Below are 22,183 nucleotides of genomic sequence, written 5' to 3' on the forward strand. Positions count from 1 at the left end.
CCATCTCTCCAAAAAATCCTTGGCAAAACATTACAGGAAGAGGAAACTGAAAATAACATTGAAAACCATCAGTGGGAGGTAGGACAGTAAAGGGGGGAAAGTAATCAAAGAGGAAAACTAAACAGGTTTAGTAACATAAATAAACAAATATGACTGGAGGAACAAACCAAATCTCAATAATAACCCTAAATGTTAATGGCTTAAACTCACCAATTAAGAGACACAGGCTAGTCGAATGGATCACAAAACAAGATCCAACAATATGTTGCCTACAGGAGACGCATTTGATAGGAAAAGATATACATAGACTGAAGGTGAAAGGCTGGGAAAAATCATTCCACTCATATGGACTGCGGAAACAAGCAGGAGTGTCCATACTCATATCAAACAAAATAGATTTCAAGCCAAAGTTAATCAAAAAGGATAAAGAGGGACACTGCATACTGCTCAAGGGAACCATACACCAACAAGACATAACAATCATAAATATATATGCCCCAAACAATAGTGCAGCTACGTTCATCAAGCAAACTCTTCTCAAGTACAAGAGTCTAATAGACCACCATACAATAATCATGGGAGACTTCAACACACCTCTCTCACCACTGGACAGATCTTCCAAACAAAAGTTAAATAAGGAAACTATAGAACTCAACAACACAATTAAAACCTAGACTTAATTGACATATATAGAATATACTACCCAACATCAAGTAGTCACACTTTTTTCTCAGCAGCACATGGATCCTTCACAAAAATAGATCATATATTATGTCACAGGGCAACTCTTAGACAATATAAAGGAGTAGAGATAATACCATGCATCTTATCTGATCATAATGGAATGAAACTGAAAATCAACGATAAAAGAAGGAAGGAAAAATCATGCATCACGTGGATAATGAACAATAGGTTACTGAATGATCAATGGGTCATAGAAGACATCAAGGAGGAAATTAAAAAATTCTTAGAGATAAATGAAAACACTGACACAACATATCGGAATCTATGGGACACATTGAAAGCAGTTCTAAGAGGAAAATTCATTGCTTGGAGCGCATTCCTTAAAAAAAGAAAAAAACAACAAATAAACGATCTCATATATCATCTCAAAATCCTAGAAAAAGAAGAGCAAAATAACAGCAAAAGAAGTAGAAGGCAAGAAATAATTAAAATCAGAGCTGAAATTAATGAAATCGAAACAAAAGAAACAATTGAAAAAATTGACAAAACCAAAAGTTGGTTCTTTGAAAAAATAAATAAAATTGACAGACCCTTAGCCATGCTAACGAAGAGAAGAAGAGAGAGAACCCAAATTACTAGCATACGGGATGAAAAAGGCAATATCACAACAGACACTTCAGAAATACAGAAGATAATCAGAAATTACTTTGAATCCTTATACTCCAATAAAATAGAAGATAGTGAAGGCATCGATAAATTTCTTAAGTCATATGATCTGCCCAGATTGAGTCAGGAAGATATAGACAGCCTAAACAGACCAATAACAATAGAGGAAACAGAAGAAACCATCAAAAGACTACCAACTAAGAAAAGCCCAGGACCGGACGGGTATACAGCAGAGTTTTACAAAACCTTTAAAGAGGAACTAACACCAATACTTTTCAAGCTATTTCAGGAAATAGAAAAAGAGGGAGAACTTCCAAAGACATTCTACGAGGCCAACATCACCCTGATACCTAAACCAGACAGAGACACTTCAAAGAAAGAAAACTACAGACCAATATCTCTAATGAACCTAGATGCAAAAATCCTTAATAAAATCCTGGCAAATCGGATTCAAAATCGTATCAAAAAAATTATACACCATGATCAAGTAGGATTCATCCCTGGGATGCAAGGCTGGTTCAATATACGGAAATCAATAAATGTTATTCACCACATCAATAGACTTAAAAATAAGAACCATATGATCATCTCGATAGATGCAGAAAAGGCATTCAACAAAGTACAGCATCCCTTTATGTTCAAAACTCTAGAAAAATTAGGGATAACAGGATCATACCTCAACATTGTTAAAGCAATCTATGATAAGCCACAGGCCAGCATCATTCTGAATGGAGAAAAATTGAAGGCATTCCCTCTAAGATCTGGTACAAGACAGGGATGCCCTCTCTCACCACTTCTGTTTAACATCGTCCTCGAAACACTGGCCAGAGCAATTAGACAGACAAAAGAAATTAAAGGCATAAAAATAGGAAAAGAAGAACTTAAATTATCACTATTTGCAGACGATATGATTCTATACCTAACAGACCCAAAAGGGTCTACAAAGAAACTATTAGAGTTAATAAATGAATTCAGCAAAGTGGCGGGATATAAAATCAACACGCATAAATCAAATGCATTTCTGTATATCAGCGACAAATCCTCTGAAACGGAAATGAGGACAACTACTCCATTCACAATATCCCCCCAAAAAATAAAATACCTGGGAATCAACCTAACAAAAGAGGTGAAAGACCTATACAATGAAAACTACAGAACCCTAAAAAGAGACATAGAAGAAGACCTCAGAAGATGGAAAAATATACCCTGTTCATGGATAGGCAGAACTAACATCATCAAAATGGCGATATTACCAAAAGTTCTCTATAAGTTCAATGCTATCCCAATCAAAATCCCAACAGCATTTCTTGTAGAAATAGATAAAACAATCAGGAAATTCATATGGAAAAATAAAAGACCCAGAATAGCAAAAATAATGCTAAGCAGGAAGTGTGAATCAGGCGGTATAGCGATACCAGACTTCAAACTATACTACAGAGCAATAGTAACAAAAACAGCATGGTACTGGTACCCAAACAGGCGAGTGGATCAGTGGTACAGAATAGAAGACACCGTAACCAATCCGCAAAACTACAACTATGTTATATTTGATAAAGGGGCTAAAAGCATGCAATGGAGGAAGGATAGCATCTTCAACAAATGGTGCTGGGAAAACTGGAAATCCATTTGCATCAAAATGAAACTGAATCCCTTTCTCTCGCCATGCACAAAAGTTAACTCAAAATGGATCAAGGAGCTCGATATTAAATCAGAGACACGGTGTCTGATAGAAGAAAAAGTCAGCTATGATCTACATACTGTGGGGTCAGGCTCCAAATTCCTCAATAGGACACCCTTAGCGCAAGAGTTAACAACCAGAATCAACAAATGGGACTTACTCAAACTAAAAAGTTTTCTCTCAACAAAAGAAACAATAAGAGAGATAAACAGGGAGCCTACATCCTGGGAACAAATCTTTACCCCACACACTTCAGATAGAGCCCTAATATCCAGAGTATACAAAGAACTCAAAAAATTAGATAATATGATAACAAATAACCCAATCAACAAATGGGCCAAGGACCTGAACAGACACTTCTCAGAGGATGACATACAATCAATCAACAAGTACATGAAAAAATGCTCAACATCGCTAGCAGTCAGAGAAATGCAAATCAAAACCACCCTAAGATACCATCTCACTCCAGTAAGATTGGCAGCCATTAAGAAGTCCAACAACAACAAGTGCTGGCGAGGATGCGGGGAAATGGGTACACTTGTTCATTGTTGGTGGGACTGCAAATTGGTGCAGCCAATTTGGAAAGCAGTATGGAGATTTCTTGGAAAGCTGGGAATGGAACCACCATTTGACCCAGCTATTCCCCTTCTTGGTCTATTCCCTAAAGACCTAACAAGAGCATGCTACAGGGACACTGCTATATCGATGTTCATAGCAGCACAATTCACGATAGCAAGATTGTGGAACCAACCTAGAAGCCCTTCAATAGATGAATGGATTAAAAAATGTGGCATTTATACACAATGGAGTATTACTCTGCAATAAGAAATCACAAAATCATAGAATTTGGAGGGAAATGGATGGCATTAGAGCAGATTATGCTAAGTGAAGCTAGCCAATCCTTAAAAAACAAATGTCAAATGTCTTCTTTGATATAAGGGGAGTAACCAAGGACAGGGTGGAGACGAAGAGCTGGAGAAGAAGATTAACATTAAACAGGGATGATAGGCGAGAGGGAAAGTGAGAGTTAAGGGAAATTGCATGGAATTGGAAGGTGAGCCTCAGGGTTATATACAATTACATATAAGAGGAAAGGAGGAGTAGGAGAAAAATTATATAAGTGGAAGAAATGATTTATAGTAGAGGGGATGGAGAGAGAGAAGGGGAGGGGAGGGGAGGGGAGGGGAGGGGAGGGGGGACAGTGGAGAATGGGATAGACAGCAGAATACATCAGTCACTAGAAAGGCAATTTGTAAATCAATGGAAATGTAACTGATGTGACACAGCAATCTGTATACGGGGTAAAAATGGGAGTTCATAACCCACTTAAATCAATCTGTGAAATATGGTATATTAAGAACTATGTAATGTTATGAACAACCAACAATAAAATAATTAAAAAAAAAGATTTGCATTCTTATGTATATCACAGTCTACTATAGAATACAACCCAAGTAAATAAAAAATCCTATCAACAGTTATATAAGGTGGACATCAAGAGGTATCAAGAGAGCTATAATTATTTTAGTTTACTGTTGTGTGCTCAGCACCTAACAGCATCTGCCATAGAATAATTTTTTTTTTCCTTAAAAATGCACTTATCATTTTATGGGTAGGTACTATAAAGGAGCAACTTTATTACTTGTGAATCAGTTAAGCATGTATGTCATAAATAAAGTATAACTTGTTATAACTAAACTTTCATTATTTAAAAAAGATTTTCCATTTTTTTAAAAAAACTAAAAGTGTTTAGCCTTATTAGACCAGAGACCCTGTGCTTACTAGAAGAAAAAGTAGGCCCAAATATCTATCATGTCAGATTGGGAATCAAATTCCTCAAGAAGACTCCTAAAGCATAAGTAATAAAATAAAGAATCAATAAGTGGGATTTTATCAAACTAAAAACGTCTTCACAGCACAGGAAAATATCTAGAACATACAGAGCCTACAGAATGGGAGAAAATCTTTGCCACCTGAACCCCAGATACATCATGAATCTCCAGGACATATAAAGAATTTTAAAAAAATGGGGTCAAATAAACAAATGATGCAATCAATAATAAATGGGCAAAGGAACTTCACATTTCTTTTCTGTGAACAAGCACTTCACAGAAAATAAATATAATATGAATGGTCAACAAATATATGAAAAAAATATTCAACATCCCTAGCAATTGCAGAAATGCGAATTAACACTACACTGAGATTTTATCTTACTCCAGTCAGAATGACAATTATCAAGAATACAAGTAACAATAAATGCTGACAAGGATGTTGGGGAAAAGATACGCTCATATATTTCTGGTGGGACTGCAAATTGGTGCAACCACTCTGGAAAAAACAGTATGAAGATTTCTCAGAAAACTTGGAGTGGAAGGAGCATTTGAACCAGTTATCCCACTCCTCAGCATACTACAAGTCACACAGCCACTTCAATGTTCATAGCAGCTCAATTCATAATTGCTAAGCTATGGAACCAACCTAGGTGCCTTTCAAGAGATGAATGCATAAAGAAAATGTGTAATGTATACATATTGGAATATTACCCAGCCATAAAGAAGAGAGGAATTATGGCATTTGCCTGTTAATGAATCAAACTGGAGATTATCATGCTAAGTGAAATAAACCAATCCCGCCCCCCCCCAAAAAAAAAAAACAAAGGCTGATTGTTCTCTCTGATATGTGGATCCTGGCTCATAATACTTGGAGGCTTCACAAGATTTGACTGAGGACAATGGTGAGTATGTATCTGAGGATGGGAATGGGAAAGATAATAAAATGGATTGGACATAATTTCCTATGTTCATATATAAATACACAACTAGTGTAATTCCATATCATGTACAACCACAGAATGGGAAGTTATACTCCATGTATGTATGATATGTTAAAATACATTCTTCTTTCAAGTATAAATATTAAAAAGAAAGAGAGAGATTGGACTAAATACATGACTAAATACATGACTATATTATTTAGTCTTATAAATAATAAAATGATAAATTATATATATACACAGTATAATATAATTTCATAATCCTACTCAAATTTTTAGATCTCTTAGTGTTGAATACGATCTATTAAGGTGACAGATATAATATAAGGTGGTTCACATATCCAGAGAGCAATGGACAAGCCTCACCTCAGGAAAAATACCATTGGGATCATGGTATTCTCCTCTACCAGGTAAGTATAGATAATCTATATTAATGTCTGCATTAAAATAATCTATTCCCTTATAATAAACTATATATTCAGGATTTTTCCACTTTTCCAGTGCTTTAATAATGTGCTCTTAAGGCAATTCTGACAGTGTCTTCCTTCATCACAGGAAATAAGTTTTAAACTTCAAGATCCTCATAGAATATGTTAAAAAAAACTGTGTCATTACCTACCATTATCCTCAACTTATCCTACTCTGAGCCATAGAATACTCTACCTTACTATAATTAGAGGCATTTTTCTCTTCTTATCTAGATATAACCAGTGCAAAAGCTGAGGAGATATCAACTTGGAAAAACATTAAAGGAAGAATGATTACCTGTAGATCACCAGACAGTGATTTCTTTTTACTGCATTCAAGAAAAAGTCAGACTATAAGTTATATTAGCATTATTTTGTGTATTATGAACTAGCAAATACCTTGACTTCTGCAAAAAATTGGTAATTTGTGCAGTTGGTAAAATTGAATGTCCAAGTTGCTGTAGTTTTATATCCAGGAGTTCAGATGGCAGTTTTAATTTGAAATATTCATAAGGGATAATTTCAAGTGTTTTATATTTAATATTTATATAAATTTCACTTACACACATATTAATTTTATTTTTATATTGTAATCTGTTTCCTATACATAATATTCTGAAATAAGTAAAACACAAATTTACTAAATGTTTTTACTAGTTTATGTATTTAACTTGGAGAGATATGGCAGCACTAGGATATATGAATATTAAGATAAGTTTTTTCTTAGGAATGGTGGTGCATGCCTGTAATCTCAGAGGTTCTGAAGACTGAGGAGGAGGATCACAAATTCAAAACCAGGCTCAGAAACTTAGCAAAGCTCTTAGAAACCCTAGGTTCAATTCTTTGTACCCTCCCTCAAAAAAAGAAGAAGAAGAAGAAAAAGAAGAAGAAAAAAACATGGATTAGTTCTCTGTATTTAGATTTATTAGAAAGTTTTTGCACTCTTACATAGATATTTATATCACTTATAAAAAGCTACCACAGACATATGAATTATACACATACACATATATTAAAATAGCAATTATTTTAGAGCTAGTTTAATTTTAATTACAGAAAATGTGCTGAATAATGAATTAATATTTTGCCATCTCATGTTTGGCTAAATGTTTTCTAGTGACATCAACTATATTCTTCTATTTATTTGGGTCTTTTCCTACGAATCTGTGTTTTTACTTTTATCTCTAAGGACATATAAAAATGCCACAGATATTAAGAGACACTATACAATCAGTGGATCCTCAGTACACTAGATTTAATATATGAGTATTCAAACAATGGGGTCATAATGGAGATGGAGATCCAAAGGTGATTTCGGGAATGATCTTTCCTACTTTGAAAGCTCATTTCTCAAATTTTCACATTATCATGGAGATATTTTCCAATTGAATCCACCCTATATGTATATATTCATAGATGAATAGATAAGTTGTGTGTGTGTGTGTGTAATATAAAAAATGGAAGTTGACATCCAGTGAGGTACATTTTTAGCAGCACAGAACACAGATGATTGACAGAACAAAGCATATGGAAACGGGGAAGAATCTAACCCACATTTAGATCTAAGAAAAAAATATTTGCCTGAAGGGAAAATATTAATTAGTTTGTCTACATGCAAGATAAAAGTCTGGAAGACATATCCATCAAAAGGCAGTGGAATAAACAGCAAAATGGAAATTATTTGTAAATTGACAGTAAACTTGGCAAACATTGAGGGGGTAAACAAGTTATTTGGCATGCAAAGCATTTCAAAATCACAGCCTCTGTCAGGAGGCATCTGTGCATAGATTCACTTGTTTGACAGAAATTAACATTTTGCAGAAATCTTTGCTGCATGCTAAAGATTTTTTCACCTTCTTTAATTATTTTAATTGTTGCTTTAGAATGTTCCATATAAATACTCAAAAGATGCAAAAATCCACAAAGCCCAATCCAATTTCATCAATAAATGGCTACTGCATTCTAGAATTGATTAAAATACATAAAAAGAGGTGAAATATTTAATTAATGCATCTGGAATATTTTTCTTGAATTAAATATAGGCTGACATAAATGCAGTAAAGATATTCATTGTACTGGGAAAGGTAAAATTACATTTGAAGAAAAGGAATATACCTCACCTTAATTTTATTGTCTTTTAAAATAATTGAAAATCATCTTAGACTCTGAAAACCTATGAAGTGAAATGTTTTTCACAATCTTTAATTTCTGAAAAAATAGTTCATTATTAATGTAAATTTAAAAATGAGATATAATGAAAATAATATTATCACAGAGATTTTAAAATCTTATTTCTGGCATGAGCTAGCTGTCAGTTCACTTCTCTGACTTCAGTATCCTCACCAATGAGGAGAAAGAGATAGTGTCACTATTTTTTGAACTCTTATCTAAGCAATTTAGAAGTTGAAGGTTATGTGTAAGCACAAATTCTCAAACTAGACTGTTTTGACTCAAACAGAAATGCTTAATAAAAAATAGTCTTGATTTATTTTCTAGTTTTATCTAATGTTTTTGAAAGAGACTCATTTGTAAGCATAAGTCCTAAATTTTTATCAAAATCATAAAATCTTTAAGCAGGAAATTATATTTCCCATCTTTTTAATGAGAACGAAACTGAAGTCCACATAGAGTAGTAGACTTGAACCTAAAAGTGGTATTTAAATTAATTCATTATTATGTTCCATGTATTTTATTATATATTTCACTTTTATTATCACATTTAATTATTAAAACAACAGATGATGTGGGGTGAGCTATGTAGTAGAATGGAAATTTAAATCCATGATTTCAGATGAGTATTTATATACCACAACATTCAAAAGTTAATGTAACAGATGCATGTTTAAGTTATACATTAAGGGACTCTGATGTACTGTTATTCAGTCACTAGTTTCATTCCAATATTCTAACTGCTCAAAATATTCTTCTAGGAATGCCATTGGTAGACCCCCAAAATAGGCTTAATAGAGTAACCTCAAAATACTTTTCAATAATGCAGATTTCACTTATCAGCTGCAAAATCAATTGGTTTTCATAAAGCTAGATGTTGTCTATTGTAAATACTCTACATTATTCTACACTATCTTTTATACTAAGTTTTTTTCTTAGGATATAATTACCATTATAGAAAATAATATACTCCATGAAGTTTGCAGAGGCAGTTCAGCATAATAGTGAAAAAGGGAGACACTGGCTTTTGGATATCTTTTTAGCAGGATTTTCAATTCCAATTATACAAGTTAGTGTATGTGATTAAATTTTCCTAAAACTTATTTTCAGCACTAATGGTATTATCTTCAATAGTGGTATTGTTTTGATGGTAATTTGAATTAATGACTTTAGTTACCTAACACATATTAATGGCATGATAGATTCTAGCCATTACTTATATGGTAGGAATGTGGATTTATATATGCGTTTGTATGCATATGCATGTGTGTGTGTTTTTCATAACTTTCTTTGCTCTTTAAAATAAGAAGTTGACAAAAATGCTGATCTTTGTGAAGTTTTATAGTTGTTGTTGCTCTTTTAAAATTGAAACATAATAGCTGTATATGTTTATGGAGTGCAATGTAGTATTTTGGTACAAATATACATTGTCTAATTCTTAAATTAGGGTCATTAATATACATATTCATCACTTCAAAAATTTACAATTTCTTTGTGATAAGAACATTCAAAATTCTCTTTTCTAGTTATTTTGAAATATATAAGACTTTTTGTTAGCTATATTCACCTTACTTTGTAATAGAATAACAAAACTCATTTCTCCTATCTTATTGTATCTTTGTACCCTTTCCTCCTTTCTCCATCCCTCCCTCTTCCCTATCCTCAGATTTTCTATTGTACTATTCTGTACTTATTTTACTAGTTCATGAAATTAGGAAGTTAAAAATTCTAGTTATCAATGGACTAGCTTTTCACCTCAAAAGGGTTTTATTTTAGCCTCTATAATGAGTTAATTTAAATACCACTAAAGAGATAAGGGGAGATACAAAATGGCAGACTAGAAGGAGGCTGCATATTTTGTTGTTCCATGACTGAGGATTCAAATAGAGGAAATACTGATTCTCTGTGAGACAGCTTTTCTTGCCCACCAATCCCCTGCTCTTTGCCCACCTTTTTGTCCACAATCACCCTTTGCCAGTATATTGCCTACCATTCATGTGTAGATCACGCACTGACTGCCACTGACAACCTGCCAGTTGCCAGTTTGCCTGCCTTTTACATAACCATTGCCCAACACCTGACATCCATCATCCAAGCACCTTGGGACTACAGCAAACCTGGGGAATCTGAAGCCCAGGTCCAACAGATTGCAGGTAGGTCTGCATGGGTCAGTACAGGCTGGACAAGTGTTGGATATGAAAAGTGAAAAAACCCAAAGTAGTGCAACCTGGGAAAAGGGAGTGAAAAAGAAAGCCATACATTGATAGCCCCAAAATAAATCCTTTCCAGTTGCTGGCCACAGGTGGGGAGAAGGTGTTCATCAAACTTAGAATTATAGTCATTGGGAAGCATTAATGTCCCCCAAAATAAATCATTTCCAGGTGCTGGCTACAGACCCTCAACCCCAAACCCCCAAACTGACACATTCATTAATCAGTAAAACTGACCCCAAATTCCTGAGTACTCAAATTGACATGCTCACTAAATGACCCCTCAGTATAACCTATATAAGCCCAGACTCCTTCTTTGGCCAGGGGTTGATTTTTTTTTATCAGGAAAGTGGGTTCATACCCCATTTCTACATTCCTCATTCTGCATGAAACTTCAGTATTTAATAAAAAGCTGAGATAATCTGTGAAGTTTTCCTCCAGCCTGTTTCTTTTGTGCTAACAACAAGTCTGTGGAAAGCCAGTGATGGGAGCAGTTCCCTGGGGGAGCACAGGATGGAGAAACTGGAAAAAAAAAACAGGATTTTGTGATCTCATGAGTTACTGGAAGCCTTCAGGGACACTATAAGGCTATAGGGTAGAAACTGAACTGCCTCCGATCCATACTGCTAGATGGAAAGATACACAAACAACATGAAAAAACAAGGGAATAAAGCCCCTCAAACAAACCAATGTGTTCCAATATATGGACAACACAGTAGAAAAAATGTCAAAGAAGGAGTTTAGAGGTACATAATTAGACTGATCTTCAAAATAAAGGATGGCATCAGAGAGAAAATACAGGAAGTGAAAGATCACTTCAAAAAGAGGCAGAGGTTATAAGAAGAAATCAAGCATACATACTCAAAATGAAGGAAACAAAAAAAACTATATTAAAAATTCAATGGAAACTATCACCAACAGATAGAAAATAGAACAGAGAAGATGGTAAGGAACTACGTAATCTGATAGGAATAGTAAAAGAAGAAGTCAAACTATCACTATTTGCCAACAACATGATTCTATATTTAGAAGATCCAAGAAACTCCATCAGAAAATTCTAGAACTAATAAATGAATTTATAAAAGTGGCAGGATCAAAAAGAAATACCCATCAATCAAATGCATTTCTATACAACAGTGATGAATCCACTGCAAGAAAATTTGTGAAACTACCCCATTCACAACAGCCTCAAAAAATAAAAATACTTGGGAATCAAAGTAACAAAAGAGGTGAAAGACCTCTACAATAGACAAAACAGGACACTAAAGAAATAAACTGAAAAAGACATTAGAAGATGGAAAGATCCCCCATGGTCTTGGATAGTCATAATTAATGTTATAAAATGGTCACACTACCAAAAGTACTATATCTATTTAATATGATACCAAATGAAATCCCAATATCATTTCTCATAGAAATAAAAAAAGCAATCTTAAAATTCATTTGGATAAATATGAAAGCCAGAATAGCCAAAGCAATCCTTAGCAGGAGGGAAGCAATAGGCATCACAATACCAGACCTTAAACTACACTCCAGAGCTATACTAAAATAAAAAAAAAAAAAGTCATGGAATTAGAATCAAATTAGACATGTTACAGAATAGAAGACACAGAGACAAACCCACATAAGTATGGTTATCTTATACTAGACAAAGGCACCAAAAACATACATTGGTGAAAACATAGCCTCTTCAACAAATGGTGCGGGAAAAACTGGAAATCCATATGTACAAAAATGAAATTAAACTTCTATCTCTCACCCTGCACAAAAATCAACTCAAAATAATTAAAGACTTAGGCACTAGTACAGAGACCCTGCACCTAATAGGAAAAAAGTAGGACCAAATCTCTTCCATGTTGGCTTAGAAGCTGACTTCCTTAACCAGACTCATCAAGCGTAAGAAGTAAAATCAAGAACCAATCAATGGGGTGGACTCAAACTAAGAAGCATCTTCTCAGCAAAAGAAACAATCAGTAATGTGAAGAGAGAACCTACAGAATGGGAGAAAATCTTTATCACAGGCACCTCATATAGAGCACTACTATCCAGGATATAAATATCAAAATCTTTACACCAAGAAAACAAATAACCCAATCAATAAAAGGGCAAAGGAACTGAAGAGACACTTCACAGAAGAAGAAATGCAATCCAATGAACAAACATGAAAAAAATGTTCATCATCACTAGCAACTAGACAAATGGAAATGAAAACTAAGATTTCATCTCATTCCTGTCTGAATGGCAATTATCAATACAAGCAATACTAAGTGTTGGCGATGATGTGGGGAAAAGGTCCACTCATACATTGCTGTTGGGACTGCAAATTGTTGCAGCCACTCAGGAAATCAGTATGGAGTTTTCTCAGAAAACTTGCAATGGACTTACTGTTTGACCCAGTTACCCACTCTTTTGTTTGTATCCAAAGAACTTAAAACCAGCATACTATGGTGATGCAGCCACATTCATGTTTACAGCAGCACAACTCACAGTAGCTAAACTTTGGAACGAAACTAAATGCCCTTCAACAGGTGAATGGATACATAAAAAGTGGTTCATATACACCATGAAATAACTCAGCTTTAAAGAAGAATGAAATTAGAACTGGAGAATATCATGCTAAGTGAAATAAGCCAAAAACCCCAAACAAAAGCCCAAATGTTTTCCCTGATAAGAGAATGCTAATCCATAATGTGTGTGTGTGTGGGGGGGGGTGTTATGGAACAACTAAGGAATTTTGCATTGTGTAGAGGGAAATGAGGGGAGGGGAGGGGTTGTGGGGATGAGAAAGTGGAATGAGATAAACATTATTACCCTATATACATGTATGATTACACTACCAGTGTGACTCTGTACCATGTACAACCAGAGAAAGGAGAAGTTTGAGCTACATTTGAGTACAATGTGTCAAAATGCATTCTACTCTCATGTATAACTAATTAGAACAAATTAAAATATAAAGATAAAATAAAAGCAGAATATCAAAATAAACAATAAAGAGAATGATGAAAGTAGGCTAAGTGAGTTTTGGAACCAAATTTTAGAATTGAAGAAATGACTAAGAGATCTGTACCAGGAAGTTTAATCCAAACAGCAAATTGTCTAGGGAAAGGTGGAGAGCATCAGGAAAATTTGTGGTCATGAAATGAGGAATAGAAACTGATCAAAATGGAGGTGTGAAGAGACAGGAAAACTAATGTAGTTGATTGCCTGGGTTTCCTTAAGAACTTCTTTACCTATATCTGCATCTAGAATTCTTTTTGAATATTCTTTTTACTGTGATCTCTGATTTAAAAAATATTAATTCTTGCAGACAAGAAAAACACATGTAGAAAGGGTAACCTATTGTCTTTAGGAAGGGGTTTATACAGGGGTGAAATAGAGTCAATGTGTAAGTGATTAATAAAACTCAGAGAAACCTCATAAAAATGTTCAGAGTAGCAAATCCTAAAGCACCATCTTCTGGGAAATGCCAAGATTTGGGTTAAGTTATTCCTTTAAATGCTATTGGATGACGTGTGATATTGTCCAGAAAATTGTGGGAAAGGATTGTCTTAAGCCAGGAAAATGGTCCAGCCAGAATTCATTATTAGTTAATTGAAAGATCAATCAAAATATTTGCTTCTTATTACACATTTTTGGCTAAATCCAGTGTAATCTGTTATTCTAAAACATTATTCAAATGAAATAAAAGTGGAAGTTATAGTCCATTTTTATTTTTATGTAAAAAATTGAAAATTTCAAGTTATTGTACTATAACATTTAATTGGAATTAGTCAAAAACATTCAGTTTTAATAGGTATTATTAAAGCTAAACATTTTAAAGGCATAAAATGAAATTTATTGCATTATTCTCTTTTTAATATTTTTCATTTGTTAATGGATCTTTATTTTTTATTTATTTATATGTGTTGCTGAGAATCAAGCACTGTGCTTCATAGATGCTAGGAACGTACTCTACCACTGAGCCTCAATCCCAGCCCCAATTTATAACCTTTTTCCTAAGGTTTTCTGAAGTTAAAAATTAAGAATGGTTCAGATAGTACTGACAGAAAATCAAACCATATAAACTGTGATTTCATTTTTAATTGATATTAGTTTAATGAGATTTATAATTTTAAAATGCAAATACAAAGTATTAATAAAAGTAAAAAGGTAAATATACTAATCATATTAAAATATTTAATTACTTCATTTATTACAGTTTTTCCCTGCTTTTTTATTGATCCCTAAATTTAGAAATGCAAGAGTATTAAAAGGGAATTTCTGAGTTAATTTCAAGAGATTCAAAACATTGTAATAAATACCATGTGATTTCAGATTAAGCCTTAGCCATCTTGAGCCATGATTGCCCTCAGAATAACCCTGGTGGGTTTTACCTGTATAGTTTCCCAACAAACTATAAACAGACAAATTCATGAGTGGTATTTGGAGCATTATAACTCAATTTTGGTATTGGGAATGTGCCTGAGTATTTGACATTATCTTAAGTAAAACAGATACACTCCAATTAGTTTGAAGTCATTTTTGTCCTGATCAATATATATTCCCCTCATTCTGACCCAAATCATGGGGACCTACTTGGACAGTCTTGCTGCCACCTAATACCATATTTACATAAGTTTCTCAATAAATTTTACTACATAGTTCTGGACCTGTTTGTCTCTTTCCTTGGTCTCACAGAAATTTGGGGTTTGTTCTCATACAATAGGACTGAGGTGTTCTGGAACACTTAAAAAAGTCAGTAAGGATCTGTTCCCTTTAATTAAAAAATAAAGAAAAAAATTTAAATGCATTCTACTGTTACTGAATAGTGTTCAGAATCAAATATCTGTTGTCCAAATAACATAAAAGTATCATATATGTGGATCATTTCTAATAATTCTTACAAGGAATATAATCATGATATTGGCTTATGACAATTCTCATCATTATGAAGCAAAAGGTGAACTCTGGAACCTACCTAGATGCCCTTCAGTAGATGAAAAAAGAAAATATGGTACATATACACAAATTGAATTACTCAGTATTGAAAGAGAATAAAATTGTGGCATTTTTCAGGTAATTGGATAGAATTAGAGAATATCATGCTAAGTGAAGTAAGCCAAACCCAAAATAATGAAGGCCGAATGTACTCTCTGGTAAGTGGACTGTAATCCATAATGGGGGAATGGGGGCATAAGATGAATGGAGGAACTTTGGATTGGGTAAAGGGGAGAGGGGAGGGGAAGGGTTTTGGGGGTAGAAAATATGGTGGAATGAGAAGGACATCATTACTTTAAGTTCAAGTATGATTGCACAAATGGTGAGACTCTACATCATGTACAAACAGAGAAATGAAAATTTGTGCTCTATTTGTGTACAATGAAATGAAATGCATTCTTCTGTCATGTATATCTAAGTAGAAAAAAAATTAAAAAATAGAATATAAATTTAGGTAATTGTGTCTTCCTGTTCTGGTGAAATCTCAGATTGTACTATTGATTTGAGTAGTATATCTCAAAATATAATTAAAATAGTTAGACATCAGAGGTGTTTATGGATTGGAACAACAAATACATACTTGCTTATATGCCTTCTTGTTACTCCCTTTTGAACTAAGAGTAATGAGGAAAATCTCATTCAGTCAGTTTTGTCATGTCAGAGGCAAGACCTAAGCTAATCTTTTGTGAAGTCAATTCTATAATTACTAAACTACATTTTCTCATTTTAATTTAATATATCCTTAATCCAAATGGTGATTATTCACTCTCTCCTTCCATCAAACAGTGTAAAATATAATTGAGGCATTATATATTCTGAGAACATTTATGTATCTGCATATTCAAAACCATAGTAGATTAAGCCCCCAGGAAGGAAATTTTAATGGTGCCATATAATTGCATGTTGATGTCAGTGTATGTCTTTTCTTTTTAATTAAGTATCAACAGTATTTTTATGTTTTAAATGGCTTATTGTGAACAATATTTTATAAAACTTAATGTTAAAATTGGTTACAAACATCGTTTTTTTTTCAGATATGTAACAGGAAATACTTTCCTGTCCTTTAGGATGTACTATGAAACTTAACAATGAAGAAATTATTGTGAAAAATATGCCCACATAAATACATATGTGTCATTTCAGATGACCTTCCTACATATGTGGGCTCCCTACAACCCATTTTCAATGACTGGAACTCTTGATAGGGCTTTTTGGTTTGCTTGCTTGTTTGATTTTTAGCAAAAGGTAAGGAATTCTCTTCACTTTACAGCTGCATAAATATAGATGAAAATGTGTAACTTGAGTCAAAGCAATTGGAGAAGAAAAGCCCTATTGCTAATAAAAAAAAAAACTATTGGCTATTGTTGAAGTACTTTTTCATGTTTCTCTTTTTGAAAAATGGTTTATTTAAAATTATACAAAAATGCATACTTATAAATGTACTGTAAAATCAATACAGAAATATATTATCCTTATTATCTTATTATCTTTATTACTTTCCCTCAAATAAACCAGTTTACATAGTTAAGTGTACAGCTATACCTTTTTCTATTGTTTGCAACAATTTATACATCATTGTATTTTTAATTTTTGTGTGCCTGATTTTATATTAAAGACACTACTTAAAGTATCTTTATACTTTTAACTAAAGATCTTATTAGTGAAGACTAACAATACATATTTCTAAAGGAAATTAAAAAGGACACAAAAATATCAAACACTGGGATGAATATTGTTAAAATGGATATACTACCCAAAGCAATCAACTTTTATTTAAATAATGATGGATCAGATATGATTCAATTCCAATCAAAATACCAATGACATTCTTCACATTACCAGAAAAAAAAACACTAAAGTTTGAATGAATTATCAAAAACCTGAATAGATAGTCATTTTGAGTAAAAAGAATAGAGTGGAAGACATTACAGTGTCTCTTTCAAAATGTACTCCAAGACTATGGTATTGAAATTGGATGGCATTATCATAAGAGACATATAAGTAAATGGAAAAAAAACAGTAACAAAACCCATGAACCAAATCAAACTGATTTTTAGGAAAAATACTAAGAAAACACATTGGAGAAGGGACAGTATTTCTGATAGATTGTACTAGGACAATTGGATATATCCATGTGGAAGAAATGGAACTACACTTTTTTTATGTCTTACTGGTAAAAAGAAATTAAGTCAAATTGAATTAAAAAGTTGAATGTAGTAAGAAAACAGGTCAAAAGCAAAGTTAATTGTCTTAACTGAAATTTGTTATTTTTTTACTGAACAAAAAAGGAAAACATGTATCCACATTCGCCTTAGGAAGTTTTTGACCCCTATAATTCAACTGTGATATATTTGTAAAAAAATGATACCAATAAATCAACAGTTGTCAAAGTGGAGAAAGAATTGGGCTTTTTCACCAACTTTATGCGTGTCCTAAAGTAGCAGTCTGATGAATGTCACCTTTCTTGATCTTCTACTTTGAAGATTAAAATATAATACTCTTAAAAAAAAAGAAAGAAAACAGGTCAAATCCTTCAGGATATTGGAATAGGAACTGATTTTTTTTGAAGACCAAATAGAATTATATCAACTTAAAGATTTCTTTTTTTTTTTTTTTTTTTTTTAAAGAGAGAGTGAGAGAGAAGAGGAGAGAGAGAGAGAGAGAATTTTCAATATTTTATTTTTTAGTTCTCGGCGGACACAACATCTTTGTTTGTATGTGGTGCTGAGGATCGAACCCGGGTCGCACGCATGCCAGGCGAGCGCGCCACCGCTTGAGCCACATCCCCAGCCCAACTTAAAGATTTCTTCACAGCAAAGGTTAACAATTCAAATAACACAGCAAAACTATTGAAATAAATGTTTGTAAATTAGACATTTGACAAGGGTTAATATCCAGTATATATAAGTAACTCAAAAATTTAATAGTAAACAAAATGAAACTAAACAAATAACTTTATTAAAACACAGGCTAGGGGCTGGGGTTGTGGCTCAGTGGCAGAGCACCTGCCTCACATATGTGAGGCACTGAGTTTCATCCTCAGCACCACATAAAGATAAATAAACAAAATAAAGATATTCCATCCATCTATAACTGAAAAACATTTTTTAAAAACCACAGGTAATATGGCTAAATACACATTTATCAAAAGAAGACACTCAAGGTTAAATATTAACAAGAAAAATTGTTCAACATAACTAATCATCAGAAAAATGAAAATCAAAACTACAATGATTTATTTACTTTATCCCACTTAGAATGACTCTTATGTAAAATAAATGTAATAAATGTGGAAACTATGTGAAGAAAAGGGAATCCTTTCATACAGTGGGATGTAAATTGGTACAGCCAATAGGAAAAACATGTAAGTCCTAAAAAAAAATCTAGAAATACCAAAAGTTACAGTAAACATACTTCTGGAAATATAGACAAAATGAATAAGCTCAGTATGTCAAAAAGTTTTCTGCAATGTCATTTTCACTGAAGAACTAAACACAAAACCCAATGTATGGGAACAACTTAAGTTTCCTTTTACTGATAAATTAATAAATAAATTGTGGTATATTTGCACAACTGAACACAGTTTGATCAAATACAAAATGAAATCCTTTCATTTAGGATAATGTAGATTGACATAGAAATCATTATTTAAGTGAAATATGTCAGACATAGAAAAGCAAGCATCATGATTTCACTCATAATTGGAATCTACAAAAATTGAAATAAGAATGGTAGTTTCATAAATTTGAGGAGCCTTCAAAGTTAACAGAGCAGATTGAGACAGCAACCATCAATATCCCAAAAATAGAGCAATGAAAGAACAACTGACCAGAGAGGTGGGGAACAGAGTAAATACTCTATAATTAATATGAAACTTGAAAATTGGAGAGATTTGTAATTTGGTTACTAGAGTAGAAAAGTATGAAAGAATCCCTTGACCCCAAACCCTGACAGGGTTGGGTCTGGGGTAGGAGTTATAAAGAGGAAAAAAAGAGAGTCAACGATGATAAGCTTACTTCCCTTAAGAATTGGAGAGAAAAACAGACCAAGTTAAAATGGAGCAGCAAAGACAGTGAAGGAGATCACAGAGTTTGGCCCCAAATGAGAAGAAAGCTGTGCCAGGTAGGTAAATCACTTTGTAGAATTCACAGGTAGCCAACCTCCCTAAAAGAAATTAAATCAGTATAGCTTCTTCCCACCTACATATAGAAAGAAAAACATAGGTAATGCCACTTAAATGAGTTGTGTCAGTAACCTGTCTAGAAGGAACTTGCAGAAGGATTGCTACTAGCTGAAATTTACTGATGTCCCTTTCCTCTCACCTCAGACAAGAAGAATGTGGTGGAGGTGACCTGATAGCAAATCACCCCTGGAGAGTACTAAATAAATTCCAGCACCTCACACTGGCTCTCCAGAAGCTCAGGCTAAGAAGGATCAAATGACAAAATACCCCAGTCATAGTTACTAGTAAAATCCCTATGAGCTTCCCCAGCCAGAATGAAGGCTTCTGTGTCACAGACCATCTACAGAGAGCCTGCAACCATCAGGCACCACAGTTGCAGGCAGCCATCAACTACTTAGATAGCACGTCTGCAAAGAAACCCCAGTGTAGGGGATTGGATACTCTGATACACAACAACCAGTTGTAGGAACTCTTGTGAAGACAGTGCAACTGGCACTCTACCTCAGTCAAGGGAACAGTGTTCCAGTGATCTACATAAGTCTACATGGAGGTTTCTGTTCCACAGACTACCCACAGAGTGCCTGCATCCACAGGCCACACAGGTGCATACAACCTCTAAGATTTAAGTCATTATAAAGAAGCCCCTGTGAAGAAAGGCAGACACTCATCATTCCACAGCAGTCAGCAACAGCCCTGACCCCTGCATTCTGCACCTACACACACAATAGTAACGGGCAGCAGATGCAACACCCTCCAAGCATGCAGAATTGGGCCTCTGGGATGATTATCACCAGCTGGAAAAAATACCCATAGCAACCATGGAAGTAGCTCTCATGCTCCAGCACCTCTAGGAGAGATCACAGCTGTGAGTGGCAGAATTGCCAGTTAATTCAATTCTAATTTAGACACACAGACACACAGAAAGCATTTTCTGAGGATAACCTCAAGCAGCCAGCAAATTACCTAATACATAACCAAATAGGCTTATAGTGGAGCATCATACAAACAAAATCCACTGTGTCCCACCAAAAAAACCTCACCAAGCTGCAACCTGTGCATTCCCATGGGAGCAGCAGAACTATACCCTCCATGCAACACAAAGTTTCACATCAACCAAAGTGTAATACCTCTACTTTAAACCACCTCACCTCACACACTCTGAGACACACATAAGATAGCTCACACTAGATTTGACAGCACTTGATATGTGGAGCTTTTCTTAAGGAGGGCACACAATTTTGTAACCCATAACAGTGAGTAACCTGATTGTTAACTCAGAGACAATTGAGGACTATCTCCTCTGATCCACCAGAAAGCTAATAGGGACTTGATATAACAAAGATTAGAGGAGGTGTCCTAGTAATGTATCAATGTGAGCTGATGAGATCACTACTTCCACAACCAGGGTAACTTAGAGGTAATGATAAAGAGTGGTGAGCATCTTCTAAAGCTTCCAAAATGTGAAATCCAAATCAGGAAGACACAATAACATATAACCCTGATATGGGATATAAAACATAGCTAAAATGTCAATTTTAATCTTATAGACATGACATTTCATACTGAATCAACAGATATTCCTCCATATTTGATATTGCAGCCATCAACCCCATAGGTTGTATTTTTTGAAATGTTTTTAAAAATCATCCATAATAATAGTTTTCATCTTTGCTTTGCTGGTGCAGGTTTATACTTGCTTCTCTTAGTCAGTTTTCCACCTTTTATTGTCTGCTTCTGCATCAAATTGCTCCCACTTTTTTCCTTCATTTTACTTGTATAATTTTTTCTATACATCATTTTCTCATTTTTTCTTTCTCTGCTGATTTTTCTCTTCCCCCCTTTTGAACCCCTGTATTGTGTAATAGTAATTTTATTATCTTTAATAATTAATTTCTCAACCTAATTAAGCACATCACTCCAACTTTATATTTGGATTAGAGGAACTGTGTAGAACCTTCCAACCTATGGTTTATTAGTACATGGATTTTTAATAAAATGATTCCTGTTAATATATTAATATTTTTTCTTGTGTTGGATACTAGTAATAAAGGAAGATAGATGTTAAGTGGAAGTATTGATTCTTGGATATTCATCCAGCCTGGAATAATTAAGAGAAAGAAGCTCACTAAATAATCTCTTGCATAAGAGTACAGGAGATAATCAACTCAATAGATGGGTAGACATACAAACAATATGAAAAACAAGTAACAAGTCCACCCATATAAACAACATTTCAACAACTAATCCCATTGACACCAGTGAAGGAAATGCTGGATAAAAAATTTAGAATTTCATAGTTAAAATGATCAATGAAGTAAAAGATATAAATAATGCACTAAGAGAGAATAAAATCAGAAAGTAAAGGATCAA

Source organism: Spermophilus citellus, assembly GCF_964194105.1.
Source record: "Spermophilus citellus genome assembly, chromosome: X".
Lineage (NCBI taxonomy): Eukaryota > Metazoa > Chordata > Mammalia > Rodentia > Sciuridae > Spermophilus > Spermophilus citellus.